The following is a 15745-nucleotide window of genomic DNA, read 5'->3' on the forward strand; positions in this document are numbered from 1 at the left end:
TTGTTTCTGTAGGGATGATGGAACTGAGGAATAACTAGAACGTTGTAACTGTATAACCTGAGTGAGAATCACCAAACTGTATAGTTGAGATATTTTCCCCAATGTAATATTTTTATTAATTAACCGCAAATGTCATACAATGCATCCAGATTGCACTCGCTTCCCTTTCCTCCCCGGTCCACCTTTCCATCCTTGCAATCTCCCCAAAAGCAGAATGAAAAAAATGTACCAAGTCTAATTTGCATTCCCTTTATATTCATTGAAGCATGGACAAACTCCTAGTAGCCAGCCCCTTAAAAACAACTAAGTCCTTCCTCACCCCCATAACCTGCACCCAGAAGCCGCCAACGGTAAAGAGCTACCCCTTCTGCATCTTCATCAGATTTTAAAAACTCTCTTCAGTAGCTTCCTGTCCGGACTGTTTCTTTTTGCGTGTGTCAGGAGAAATCGTCACAGTAGCCTTCAGTGTCTTTCATTCTCAATTATGAGCGCGCAGTCATCATGACCAAGGAAACTTATAAAATAAACCATTCAATTGGGGGCTTGTTTACAGTTCCAAGGGGTTAGTCTATGGTCATTATGGCAAGAGCATGGAGGTAGGCAAACAAGCATGGTGCTGGGAGAGCTAACATCTGATCTGCAAGTTGGGGGCAGAGAGAGAGAGAGAGAGAGAGAGAGAGAGAGAGAGAGAGAGAGAGAGAGAGAGGAAGAGGAAGAGAGAGAGACTGGGTTTGGTGTAGTCTTTGGAATCTCAGATCCACTCCCAGCAGCATACCTCCTTCAACAATGCCACACTTTTTTTAATCCTTCCCAAATAGTTCCATTAACTAGAAACCAAACATTCAAACATGCAAGCCCACAGAAGTCCATTCTTATTCAAACCACCACACTGTCTTTTTTGTTTTGGTTTGGTTTTGATACAGAGTTGCAGCATGTAACCCAGGCTGACCTGGGACCCATGATGTAATTCAGGCCACCCTGAGAACTTGCAATGTAGCCAAGGTTGGTCTGAAATTCACTATCCTCCTGCCTCAGCCTCTGGAGTGCTAGAATTACAAGTGTACACTACTACACCCATCTATTGGGTCTGTTGCTAGAAAGGTGTTGTTTTCCATCAGCTACCTGAAAGTGGCCTAGAAACTCAGTGATTTTAAGCAAATATATCCCCAATATTAACATGGTAAAAAACAGCTTCTTTTCAGCATATCACCAAGCCTCCTGTTTCTGTTACGAATCTCTGCTATCAAGGACTGAGACTGAGCCTCAAGGTCAGAGAATTCTCCCAACCCCTTTGTTACATGATACGATAAAGAAGGGGTTGAGCTTGTGAGAAGAATTCAGTTTTGCAGCTTGTAAAAAGTTTTTGTAATCTTGGGTGAGCTAACATAAAAACGCAACCTGATTTGCACTGAAAAAGTTTATTATGCACTGCTGGCAATTTGGAGTAGTAGGTATTTTGAAGTGAAGGCAGTTGAGACACAGCACTTGCTTGAAGGGCTCTTTTGACCTCTGCCTTTCTAAGTAAAGAGCAAAAATCTTTAATGAAAAAGACGTTCTTCCTGGAACAGGGAGATACCAGGAAGAGGAAGATACTCTTATTCCAGGAAATGGAGAGTCAACGCTGACATGAGTCTGTGAAACAAACCTACTGAAATAACCCTTCCTTCCCTTAGTTTCCCCATCTTTCTGGTCACTTTCCCATAACTTACTGGTCACTTCAGACTCCTTCCTTCATCTTAGCAATCTCCTGAACTCATTTTTGGGTGTTTACTGCAGAAGCTCCATTGCTTCCTGAGGTCTTTATTCCTTCTATGATAAGACCTCCATGAACATGTGAAAATAGTCACAAAACATTTACAGCTTTTTGTTTGTTTGTTTGTCTGCTTTGGTCATTGTAATTCTCAGACCTCACACAGAACCTAAGGGCATAGAGAAAGACTGACAGGATAAAAGATTATTGAATCTACTCTAAAAAGAAAAGAGAGAGGATAGAGATAAGATTTTTAAAAAAAGGTAGATTATTAAGTCTACTTTTCAAAAATCAACTACTAGTTTTAAATATTTTACTTTGGATTGGACTTTTGTATGTTGTATACAGATTTTGTATATTGATACAAATTTGAGATTAATTTTCTTAAAACATACTGTACATACATTTCTACTCTTGTTCAAGGCATTGTAGCTATACAGATCATTTAGAAATATAATGCAAAGTTCTAGTTTTTGAAAGTTATTATTTCCAACTGTTTAGGATAATAAGGAACTACTGTTAGTAATTAAACACCTATTATTGACCTTGTAGTCACATTAGGTATGTTTTCAAGGTAAAACAGAGATATGTTTTAGACAGACAGGTCATCTTCACAATATTTCAGAGATCTATGGAATATGGCACTTAAGATGTTTTTTTTAAAATATAGGTTCTTTTTTTATGACAACGAGACATGTCTGATCCTGAAAGCACCAATCTACTTCAGAGAAGATAATGGGCATCCAAGAAACTCCACATGGAATTTGTTTTCTTTGTGGCAAAAAGAAGTCACTAAACAAGAAAGTGCCCTTGTCTTGACTGCTGACAGGATGCTGTCCTACTCAGACAAGCAGGACACAAAAGAGAGTGACTACCAAACCTTATCAAGACAAGGTGGGACAGTCCTTCAAAAAAATCCTGCTTCATAGAAAAGTCTGTTGAATATTCTAGGCCTTTAGACTGAAAATGGATACCCCAACGTTGCAGAGAAACTTTGGGTGGCTTTCCAGAGAGCCAACTGGTTTTTTTGTCATTTCTCACATATTTTGGAAGTTGTTTGCTCACACTTTCTGCTTATTCAGTAAATATTATTTCCTTCCTAGGTCTCTGAAGTAGTTGAAGACTTGATAGTTATAGTATTCCTTGTGTGCAAGGCTCAGAAAAGAAATTCACTAAAGAAGTGTAAAGTGTATAAGGTTGAGAGATATCAAAAGATAGTTTTGGATGGTAATATAAGTCATGATAGAAAGTAAATTAGGTACAAGACTTTGGACTCATCAAGATGGGATAAATAATGGAGTATTTCTCTGAATTTGTCAAATTTGGACTAGACATTGTTGCTGTACTTATTGTCTGTATATATTGTATATAGTTATTGTACTTATTGTATATAGATTTTCTTATATTAATTATAGCCTTCTTTTCATTTTAGACAAAAAGGGGAAGTTTAGTGCTATTTTATTTGTGTTTTATTAAATAAAGCTTGCCTGAACATCAGAGTGCAGAGATAAGCCACTAGAGGCCAGGAAATGATAACACACACCTTTAATCCCAGGACTCAAGGCCACGCTGGGCTACACAAGATTGAATCTGTCTAAAAGAGAAATGGAACTCACACAAAGGTGATTCCAGTACTCAGGAGTCACAGGCCTTTAATCCCAGCACTTGGGAGGTGGAGACAGGAGTGATATGGCTGGGTGAAGAGGGGTATATAAGACAGGAAGAGACAAGATCATTACATGCAGTCTGAGATTTGGTGGAGAGCATTGCAGTCTGTAGTCATGTTGAGGACAAGATCACCCCTTTGTTTGTCTGAGCCTTGGTAGAAGTAAGAACTCTCTAGTGGCTTGGTTGTATTGCTTTTCTGATCTTCAGCTTGAACAACAATATCTGTCTATGGTTTTTTTATTATTCATGCTACTGAAAATCTTTCCCCTATAACATATCAACTCTGAAGTTTTCAAACAAACAATATTAGTACTCCTTTGAATTCAAGGATTGCCAAGAGCTACACAAACAGATCAAGTATAGAAAAGAAATCTCTTCTAGTCTTTCAACTTGTTTGCATTCCTATCTAGACAGAAAAATGTCAAAGCTGTGTTTAACATGATAGTCTCAGGGAGATGACTCTGTGACGAAAAGTGTTTGCTGTGAAGACATGAAGAACCTAAGTTGGAGTCCCCAGAACTCTTGTGAAACCGTTGTGTGACAGAAGCAACTGTATCATAGAGGGAGATGAAATACAGTCGCAAGAGAATGTCTGGAAGCTACTGGGCCAGCTAGTCGGGCATATGCCGCAGATAAACTACCAAGAGACCCTGTCTGAAACAAGGTGGAAGGTAACGATTGACACCCAAGCTTATCCTCTGAATTTAAACACAAACTTGCACACACATGTACACACACACACACACACACACACACACACACACACGCCACACCCAACAGTCCTTTTAGAGTTGAAGATGCCAAATATATGCCGCCCTCTAAGACTTTTTAGGATTAAACAGCCACAGTATATGTCAGCCGTTGCTCAAAGGGAGTGTGATTTCTCTTCCCAGCAGGAAGAACTTTGTTCCCACTGCTCCGCCTTAAATAGAGCATGAGCAGAGATGCCTGTGGTGTTGCTATACCCCTCCTCCTGCTAGCGATGCTGCAGCCACTTGGGGGAATCAGAAGCAGTACTAGGAAATAATTCTATACAGACAGGGAAGGAAAGTGTGTGTGTGTGTGTGTGTGTGTGTGTGTGTGTGTGTGTGTGTGTGTGTGTAAAGGCTGTTAGATGTTTCCTAAACAATCAGTCCTTTGAGCTCACTAATGGACATGAGAAGGGAATGTCTGCTCACCTACTTGGACCTACAGTAGGGAGATTTATTATTTCCTGTTTTTCAAGGTATTATCTTGCTACTTATTGAGTCCAGGCCAGTCTACAACTTACTATGTAGCCCAGGCTAGCTCAACGTCTTCCTGTTTCAGTTGTGGGATAAGAGGCACGAGCCACCATGCCCAGCTGGGATGAATGTTTTCATTACAATCCTCAGTTCTGCTGGGCAGTGGTGGTGCACGCCTTTAATCCCAGCACTCGGGAGGCAGAGGCAGGCAGATCTCTGTGAATTTGAGGCCAGTCTGGTCTATAAGAACTAGTTCCAGGACAGGCTCCAAAGCTACAGAGAAACCCTGTCTCAAAAAAATCAAACAATCCTCAGTTCTGCCCACCTCTCTTTCAGGTAGCACACAATGGAGCTCTTAAGCCTGAAAACTCACAGCAGAAAAGAAATAATTGTGTGGACATGGATGCAGCCTACTCTACTCCAGTACTTTCAGAGAGCACTCATGTCTAAGCGGGTACTGTGTCATTTAGCTCCTCTACATTCACCTCCAATCTGCCGTCACTGGGGACTCTGGGAGGCCCTCCCAGGAGGGAACGAAGCCACGTGTGTCCTCACCCTTTCATCATCCTAGGTGTGCCACCCATCCATTCCCATCTGAGCCACGCAGTTCTGGGCCTGGAGCACCAGCCAGAGGTGTCCCGGCAGCTTTAATTAAGCCAACTGTTGAGCAATCTCAGGCATGACGCCTGCAACCGCTCCACGTTTGCTCTTCCAGTGAAACCTTCGGGAAGCGGATTCAGAACGTATTTGGGGTCCTTTAATGAGCACGCTGACACATGACTGCCTCAGAGCAGATCTCTGTGTGATCCGCCAGCTCACGGGGGTTCTGAGCCATCTCCATGGGGACCGAAGCCTGTGAGGCAAGGTGGTGAGGTGGAAAGATAGGAGCGCGTCTGGTCAGCCTTTTCCAACACAGGAGCCTTAAGATGTTTGCAGGTTATCCTGAGCAGAGAATGCATTGTCACAAGAAGCTCCGTTCTAAACCATTTTAATGTTGTATAAGCAGTAGGAGTATATAGGAATGGCCTGTTCTACCCAGGAATATGAAAACCAAAACAGAAGCAAAAAAAATAAAACCAATTTGAGAATGTGCAACTCTTAGTCTTTTTTTTTTTTTTAAGGTGGGGATAGTCTCCAGTATGACCTTGAACTTCTGATCCTTCTTTATCCCCATCCCAAGTTCTGGGATTACATGTATAAGCCACCAATCTAGTTCATGCAGTGTTAGGAGGATCAAACTCAGGGCTTCGTGCAATCTAGGCAAGCTTTCTTCTAACTTAACCTAACTTTAGTAGTGACCAGGACAACTGAAATGAAGTGTTTCTGTCGGGTAGCCTATGCAATACATTTAACATGTGTTTATGATATGTAATAGCTAGGGAAGCCTTTAACCAGGATATAGATGAGGAAAGTGTGATTGGCAGTGGTTTGGATAATTCTAAGCATGCTTTAATTTGCAGCGGCAGGCTTGATTCAGTGGCCCAGGAACTGTACCAGGGGCTCTGCCTTCCTAGCTTTATACTCAAGCATTTTGTCCTGTTCCCTGGCAGTCCCGGGTTGGATGTACTTCTTCCAACAGGCGTGCAGAAGAAGCAAGGAGAAGGGAGAGAAGTTACGCCCTAGCAAGCAGTCCTCGGTGTCCCTTTATCTGAGAAGAAAGTCTTTCCTGAAACCCCCAGGAGGTTTCCTCTGTATCTCAATAACCACAGTGAGATACTGTGGGCACTCCGGGTTACTAACAAGGCCGGGGAGAAGAGCTTTAGCAAAGGGGATTATTCTATACCATGTTGTCATTCCCAGCTCCCCTACCCCCTGAAAAAGGGGCTGTACAAGGATGAGAGGTGGTGGGGTGGGCCTCTCTGAACCAGATAACACACAATCAGAACCCTACAAAGTAAAGATGGACTTGCTAACACAAGGCTGAGAGCTGAGGTCTATGAAGCAAGACGATGGCTTTAGAACAAACTATGTTCAGAGTTCCAGAACATCACCCAACACAACACCCTTCTTTACCGCATCCCTCTGCAAAGTGGCTTGGAAAACTCCCCCAAGTGGTCATCTGCACTCTGCGTGCTCATCCTGGTACACATGTGCCTCACCCCCACACTAAATAAATGATAAACGTAAATAAGTAAATTTAAAAAAATCACACGTGAAAAGCAGACTTGATGATTCCGTGCTGCAAATGCTGTGATAGCGTTTCCTATATCGTGCCAATGGTTGATTAACAGACACTGTCGCCTTCAAAAAGTACCTAAGTTCATATTACTGCTATTATTTATAAGAGGGAACATTTTACTTACAAAGGTGTATCAAGAATGATTTAAAAAGGGGGATCTAAAAGCAGGTAGATCTTTGTATTCAAGCTTCCCGCTTACTAGCCTCGGTCAAGTCTCAAGTGTCTTCCTGCATAATGAAACTAAGGCCAGCACCCGTCTCCTCCATGGCTGTGAGTCATGAGAGAATAATCACATTTAACCTAGTCACTGCCGGGGAGAGTGGGGCCCCCGTGGCGCTCCTGGCGGTGCTTTTCTTTTGACGACATTTTAATTGTTGGTCACAGACATAGTTTGTGAGCTCACCACTCAAAGTGGTGGTTTGGTTTTAGTTTGCAATGCTGGGGATTGGACCTAGGAGTGTCTGGCTCGTGTGAAGCAAGCCCTCCACCGCTGAGCTACATCCCTCGACCCAATGCTGTTGTCAACTTTAATGCATTCAGGCATTGCAGCTTGTGACATCTTTCTGCCAAAAAGCATAACTCAAAAGATATTTGTGGTTGTATTTTGATAGCCCATTAATCAGACTCGGACTTCCCAAAGTCTATGGTAGTGAATTGGGGCACAGCTGATGGAGTCCCAGTATTTCCTGGATGATATTAATCATGGCTCCTGACAATGGGACTAGCCCTCCACAGCATGGACTATAGGTCCCAGATACAGCAGTTTGAAGTGATCTGTGGAACTCCTGAGTTTTCTTGGTATTTTATCCGCAGACTTTCCAAGTATCTTGACCCACATGTTCTCATTCTCATTGTTGGTTGGTTCAGTTAAAATATATATATATATATTTATAAATATATAAATATATATATATATATGGAGACCAACCACAGTATTAAATTTAGCCTCTGAGGTTATTGTGAAAGAGACTGAGTGTGATGGCTTATGCCTTATCCTAGTAGTACTCAAGAGGCTGAAGGAGGGAGATCACCTATGTGTTCAAAGCCAGCAGTCCACACAGTGAAATCCTGTCTCAAAAAAAAAATCAAAACCAAATCAGGGGAAAGCAAGACATGATGAGAGATGCTGAGGCTTTGCTTGGTATTTTGTTAAATGAAAGTACCTAAGCGAGCACTGAAGTTGGGTGCCAGCCAGGTTTGGTGACATAGAACTGTATCTTAGCTACTCAGAAGGTCCACCAGGCTACAAAACAGTTCAATAGGAATGCTTGGTTGCCATGGTTTCCCTTCATTAAACCATAAAAGCTAATCGAAACCATACCTGTATGGTCACAATATTAAACACAAAATGATTTGGGGAGCCATTTATGGATAGTCTGACAAGGTAAACACAACTGAGTTTAAGCAATGGCTGTTTCCTGAATCTAAACAACCCTGTGGTTTTCACCTTAGAACAGTGATTCTCAACCATGATTTCATGGTCGAGGTCACCACAGCATGAGGAGCTGTATTAAAGGGAAGCTGCATTAGGAAGGCTGAGAACCACGGCTTTAGAAATCCTTTCTAGAAAATATTCACGGTCCATGCAAAGTCACCACTGCTGCGTAGGACATGTCTCTGACACCCCAGCTTCATGTCCCCCTTATGCACATCACACCTAGAAGAACATCCAGACATTCGTGAAATGGCTGGTGACAGCCAGCCAGGGGTGGTGGAAGACAGCGTTCTTTCCTGGAGGCATCCATGCAGAGCTAAGAACCAGATGCTGATGAAGTCTCTTGTTAGTGATAGAACAGCAGCTTCTGATTGGTCCACAGTCTGCTTAAGCTTTTAGCTGCAGACTGGAGACATTTTTATGTGGTCGAAGTGGTATCCCCATAAATTCTATTCTGGCTACCCATAGAGAGTGTAGTTAGAAGAAATTCTTTACCAACTATGAGACACGGGAAGGCAGAATCTGGAACCTGGTGCTATTATTGGACTGAATGCTACTCTCTGCTTTATACAGCCAAGCAAATACCCTCTCACCCAGAAGGCTTGGTGGCACAATGATTTTTAAATCTGGACCAGAGAAACATAGGATTCGGTTGGGCATTTCCAACCCATTCAAAATACAGGAAATGTGGCTAGAATCAAAGACAAGGTGTTTATTCTCTCAGGGGGTCATAGTGACACATTCCTGGAACCGCAACACTTAGGGAGCAGAGGCAGGGGTAGTGGGAGTTTGAGGCCAGCCAGGGCTAAGAATGAATTGCAGGCCAAAGTCAACAAAAACGAAACCAAACAAACAAATAAGCAAGTGTTGATTGCCTCTTTAAAAGGCCAAACTATGGACACAGTAAAATGAGCATTTGTTGGGAGGATGGGAAAAGGTCCGGCATAGGGGATAACATGAAGGGCTTTCAGGTCAGTCAGCCTCCTCTGCACGACACTATAGTATCAGCCTCCTCTACATGACACTACCATATCAGCTACGTCTCATCGTATATTAATCCAAACCCAGAGGATAAGAACACTGAGAAGGACCCCTTAATGGCTGATGGACTTCGGGTGATAATGCCATATCATAGTGGATTCATCGATAGTGACAAATGTACCACTCTGGTGGGGCTGTTGACAGGGGAGAAGGCTGTGTACATCTACAGGAGGAGAGTGAATGGGAAAGTTTTATTTTCCAGTCAAGCTTTCTGCGAGCCTAAAACTGCTTCTTTAAATTAGCCTTATTTTTAAAAGTTGTTCTTGTAACTCGGTATCTGAGGATGCAGAAGATGTTCGGTTTCTGAGAAGCATCACATGTGATCCCAGCTGATGCTACTGGGCCAAATGGAGACTGTGTCCCTGAATCAACACACAGCCTAGGACAGAGCTGACAGGAGTGGGCTTGGAAACTCAAAACAGGCAAGAGACCTCTTCATGTCATTCAGGTGACATATTGTGGCGGCCATGAAAATGCCCCAGTCTGATTTGCTACAGGAACAAAGTTGGATGATGGCCTCAGACATTGCCACATGGGACCACACTAACGCCAAGTCCATGCATTCACCAGACTGATGCCAATCACCATGGTGAGAGCATTGTGGCAGTCTTTGTAAGACGGACTCGTCCAAGGACACGTCCAAGGACACGTACCAGCCTTGCCTTGAGCGTTCCCCATAGTCCTGCATGCATCTCTCTGGACACTTCACTGTGGTCTGGATTTGTCTTTTCTCCCTCCCAGCACCCCTGCTTGCCTTCCATCTTTCTATATGTGCTAGCTCTGCTCTGCCATCTGTAGGCTCCTTTTGTTTTCCTGTTCTCTCCTCCACGTCGAATTCCATCACGGCATCTGCTTCTGGCACAGCCGAAATGATGCCTTCAGCATTTCTTTCTCTACCAGCCAAACCCTATTGCTGCTCCAAAAACAAAACACAGTGTTTGCTGTGCGTGGGGTGAGACGTTTACTAACTTAAAGATTGCATTTATTTCTAAGTTCCCTGCTAAGCCGGAAATGAGAGCCTCGTTTCTTTCATTCTGATTGGCTAATCATAAAGCCCTCCTGTATTTTGTAACGTATTTGTAAGATAGGAACAGAGCACCATTCTAGGAGCTGACATACTGTTAGCCATTGGGATGATGAGAGGACAAGCGAAAAGGCATCTCGGTGCTGATGTGGGATTTCTTAGGGGCCATGCAGCACTTGCAGCTCTCCAGGAACGCTAGGAGCTCTTCAGGGACAAAGCAAAGATTTCCCTGTTAGCTCCTGTCTCTCAGACCCTCACTGACCTGCTGTGCTGGGCAGTTTTCTGCCAACTTGACAAAAGCTAGAATGATCTTTAAGGAGGGACTCTCAATTGAGGGTTGACCTCCATCAGACTGACTGTAGGCAAGCCTGTAGGCATTTTCTTCATTGATGGTTGATGTCAGAGGAACCAGCCCATTGCGGGTGGTGCTACTCCCTAGTGAGTGGTCCTGGGAGGTACAGAAAAGGTAGCTGAACTGAGCTGAGGACCAAGCCAATAAGCACCATGCTTTCATGGTCTCTGCTTAAATTCTAGCCTCCAGGTTCTTCTTGCTTGAGTTATGCCCTGAATTCCTTCAATGCTGGACTGTGGTATGGAAGTGTAAGATGAAACAAACTCTTCCCTCCCCAAGTTGGCCCTGATCATGGTGTTTATCACAGTGATAGGAACTCCAGACAACCGTCCTCCAGATGTAAGTTCCAGACAACCAGAGACTGTCTGCATTTTTCTTGTTCTTCCTACGTACCCCAGATGCTTTGGGAGTGCCTGAGACATAGTAAGTGTGCTCACTGAACAACAATAATAGATATTCACTGAATGACTGTCAACCCGGATGGATCATCCCTTTTCTTCTCTTTAGTTCTGGCCAAGATTCCTACTGGTCTGCAGGAGCTGAGTAGATGAAGGCGAGGTATAGACAGAAGCATGGCCTTCTACCCCTGTGATGTCCATAACTGAGAAGTTAATGCCCAGTTCATAGCTTGTCCTTGGCTCTGAGACTACTGGACTCAGAAGTGATTCTGCCTGGGACTCTTTTGCCTTATCTTATGCAGAACCCCTCTCAAGGACAGAAAATTAGTCCTTCACAAACATCAGATACTTCCTTCAACTCCATTCTCCCTAGAATGTCCACCTCTACACACATGCACACATGCACGCATGCACACTGATCACAACTCCATTCTCCCTAGAATGTCCACCTCTACACACATGCACACATGCACGCATGCACACTGATCATGGAAGAACATGCAGTACAGTTATGAATTTGCTATCTCGCAACTCAAAGGCTTTACCATATCAGGATTTCTTTAGATTCTGAATAGCTCATTACGGAGGCTTTAATGGGGAAGAACTTTATAAAAAGTCAAAACACATAACCCAGGCTCTGTAGACCAGTACTCAATGATTCTGGGACTTGAACTTCTAATTGGTTGCTCTGCAATGCATGACTTTGCCCAAGGTCATGCTACAATGCAAGATAGATCACTCCAGCTCTAGCCAGTACATCTGCATTCAAGAATAAAAAGGAAAGAGAAGGGCACATGGCCTTATTTTGCAAAACCACACCATCACTTTTTAAAAGCTAATATTCCACTGGCCAGAGCTCTGCTGCATGGCCTGAGCTTTGTCACACAGCCAAAGCTAGCAGCCTGATAGACTAGAATGAGTTTGGTCTGTCTTCTGAGCAGCCACGTACTCAGCGAAAGTCTGATTGCAGTAGATGAAAAGGAAAAATCCCAGGACTACCATCAGTCTGTGTTGTCCAGAGCTGCCTTCCAATAGATGCTCTCCATTTAGCCTCAGGGAGCCTTGGCAGGAGTCAAGGTGGGATTCTGAGATCTGTTTCCATAAAATATGCATTTGCCTCACACACTCTGAATATGTAGTGTTAGTGTAAGAATGGGAAACAGTGGAGAAGGCTAGGAAATAAGAAGCCCAGAGCAGACGACGCCCATGAAATTTTCAGTCCCACCAGGAGACCATGGCCTTGCTGGGTACTCTCAATGGTATAGAATAATGCATATGATTTCTTTGGCAATACAATTCTCTGAGAAACTTATTAGGCTTCTGACTTACTCTCTTCAAATAAATGCTATGCATGCTATAAATGCTGGAGATCTAGTGTGGGCATGAGTTTTACACCTGGGATCTTTCCTCACTGCACTCTGAATTGTATCCATGACCCCATCTTAAGGGCTACCACCCCCAGGCTAGATGAGACAGCAAACTGCTGATAAACGTAACCTAATCTAATGCTACGCCCTTAATTTAATCTTTGCAGCCAGGCTGGTTTTCTCTGGTTATCAGAAACACCTAACTAAAAGTAGTAGGGGAAAAACTTGAAGCATGAGCCTAGGTCCCTTTCTATGGTTAGCATTCAAACACACCGTTTCTTTCTTTCTTTTTAAAATTAACTTTTATTTTATGTGCATTGGTTCTACATCTGTATGCATGTCTGTGTAAGGGTATGGGATCCCCTGGAACTAGAGTTGCAGACAGTTGTGAGCTATCATGTGGGTGCTGGGAATTGAACCCAGGTCCTCTGAAAGAACAGCCAGTGGTGTTTGTTTGTTTGAGACAGGGTTTCTCTGTGTAGCTTTGAAACCTGTCCTAGAACCTGCTCTGTAGACTAGGCTAGTCTCAAACTCACAGAGATTCACCTGCCTCTGCCTCCCAAGTGCTGGGTAAAGGCATGTGCCACTACCGCCCAGCTGCAGCCAGTGCTCTTAATCACTGAGCCATCTCTCCAGCCTCCCAAACCCACAATTTCTAACTCCTTCATTCCTAAGTTCAAAGATAGCTGATGTCATGCATTTACGTTACTGAGGCATATAAAATCAATTGCAAGGAACAGGAAGTGTTTCTCCCAGTTGACCTCACCATGGGCATGTGTGCATCCTGCAGGAAGCCATGGACACCCCACTGCACAGTTGCCTGACTTAGAAGACCTACTGTGACTCAGTAACTTAGACACCAGCACATGTCTCTGCTGCTGGGGTTCCCTTTGCCACAATCCCTCTTAAGAGTGTGCCAGCGAGGGAGATGGCTCAAACCAAGATATGCTCTGCAACCGTGAGCCCTGACCAGCCGGTCCTGCCAGCCCTCCTTTCCACGTGATCATATTGCCTCAATTACCGTCTCCTTATCAGGTCAGCAAGTCCCAGCCTTAGCAGATACATCATCCGGGGCCGGAACACCAGGCACACTGAAGCCTCATCCCTTGAGCCACTCACTGTGAAGACTGTACTCCTGAAGATTCCAAACACGTTTCCCTCACTCGCCCTCATGGAGCCAGAGTCTTGTGGTTGGATATGGGCAGTTCCTGTAGTAGATCTCATTCCATGAAGCCCATGAGCTCTGGAAGGGAAGTAAATTCATATTGCGACATACTTAGAACTCTTTGACCTCCACTTTTGACCCTAGTTCAAAAGTCAAAGAATGAAGTTGTTCATACAAAAATAATGAGATTGAACATAATACCTTATGTGCTAAAAAAGAAAAAAAAAAGTCTAAACTTAAGAACTAAAATTGTAAACTCCTAGAAGAAAATTAGACGCAAATGTCCGTGACTGTGCATTCGACAATGGTTTCCTACATATAACACATAACATATAAACAGAAAAAAAACAGGCTAATGATACACTGTGAAAATTAAAAACATTTGTGCTTTAGAACAAGAAAGTAAAAATACCAACTACCCCACAGCCCAAAACTTTAGCACATTTATGATGTGTTGTGTGCACTATGAGGGGGTCTTGGTGGGTGATCAGGAGGAAGCTGCAGTTGCTGGGTTTGCACACATTGGTCAATTGTTCAAAAGGAAAACTTGGTCCTTGCCTCTGAGCTGATCTATGGAAGGCTTTGTCACTCTCATGGGTCTGAGGCACTGAGGTCCTTGACATGGCTGTGCCCATGTCAACAACACACATTCACTCAGGCCTTCATCCATTCCTTACACATTCCCTCAGGGCTTTGTCCGCTCCCACACTTATGTCCCAGTAACTCCTAAATATATACTCGAGTAAACTGAAAATTTATGTCTGACCAAATACCTGCACACGGATACCTATAAACATTCACAAGAAGGGAAAACACCCCCATGTCTCATCAGACGATAAAGGACAAATAAAATATGACATATCCACATAATAGCGTTCTTCCGCCATCAAAGGGAAGGCTGTATTGATGCACGGATAAACCTTGGATTCATAATGCTCTGTGAAAATGTCAAACATGAAACACCACCTAATATATAATTATGCTTATATAAAATGCCCACAATAGGCAAACCCATAGAGACAGAAAATGGATTCGTGGTTGGCAAGGGGGATTCAGGAATCAAACCTGGTCACTAGTAGGTATGGCACGTCTTTGGAAGTGATGGAAATTAGGTAATGATAAAAATATACAACTCGTATAGGCATCCTCCCTGGATATTAATCTTCATCAGGCGATGAAAGGAGACAGAGACAGAGACCCACATTGGAGCACCGGACTGAAATCCCAAGGTCCAAATCAGGAGCAGAAGGAGAGAGAGCACGGGCAAGGAACTCAGGACTGAAAGGGGTGCACCCACACACTGAGACAATGGGGATGTTCTATCGGGAACTCACCAAGGCCAGCTGGCCTGGGTCTGAAAAAGCATGGGATAAAACCGGACTCGCTGAACATAGCCGAAGATGAGGACTACTGAGACCTCAAGAACAATGGCACTGGGTTTTGATCCTACTGCACGTACTGGCTTTGTGGGAGCCTAGGCAGTTTGGATGCTCACCTTACTAGACCTGGATGGAGGTGGGTGGTCCTTAGACTTCCCACAGGTCAGGGAACCCTGATTGTTCTTTGGGCTAATGAGGGAGGGGGACTTGAGTGGGGGAGGGGGAGGGAAATGGGAGGCGGTGGTGGGGAGGAGGCAGAAATCTTTAATAAATAAATAAATAAAAAATAAAAAAAAAGAAAAGAAAAAAGAAACCCATGCCTGGGAAGCACTGCGAACTGTTGCCAAGGTTACCTGAAGATAGGGACCACCAATAGAAGGTACAACTGCTAATCATTCAATTATTCTTTATAGTTATAATTCCAAGAAATAGAAATTGACTCATATTACCAATAAAAAAATATACAACTCGTGAAATAATAGAAACTGGTGGAACATACATCTGAACCATATTTTATAGCATGTGAATTTCGTCTTACTAGTTTTTAAGGTTAGCGGGGGTGGTAGCTTGGACTTGCAATCTTAGTTCCAGAGAGGTAGAGACAGGTGAAACTGTCCAGTTTAATCAGTGCAGGCCAACGAGAGACCTTATTTCAAAAGCAGGGTGAACAATACCTGATGCCTGGCCTCCACATGCACGAGCACTCCACACAAACACACATGTGCCTGGGCGTGGACCTCAGCAGCAGAGCGCTGGTCTAGCAT

The 15745-nt window shown here is 43.6% G+C and overlaps 1 long non-coding RNA gene across 3 annotated transcripts in view; it reads right to left on the reverse strand.

The window, feature by feature from the left end:
- LOC126508533 (uncharacterized) overlaps nucleotides 1-15745 on the reverse strand; it is a 104629-nt gene that overhangs the window by 41332 nt on the left and 47552 nt on the right. For 2 of the 3 annotated variants that reach the window (XR_007593861.1, XR_007593863.1), the window contains exon 4: nucleotides 13459-13680. This is a non-coding gene — a long non-coding RNA (uncharacterized lncRNA). The remainder of the gene's footprint in view (nucleotides 1-13458; nucleotides 13681-15745) is intronic. The other variant, XR_007593864.1, reaches the window with a different exon arrangement.

Source organism: Alexandromys fortis, unplaced genomic scaffold (assembly GCF_014885135.2).
Source record: "Alexandromys fortis isolate MF-2015 unplaced genomic scaffold, M_Fortis_MF-2015_v1.1 scaffold_79, whole genome shotgun sequence".
Taxonomy (NCBI): domain Eukaryota; kingdom Metazoa; phylum Chordata; class Mammalia; order Rodentia; family Cricetidae; genus Alexandromys; species Alexandromys fortis.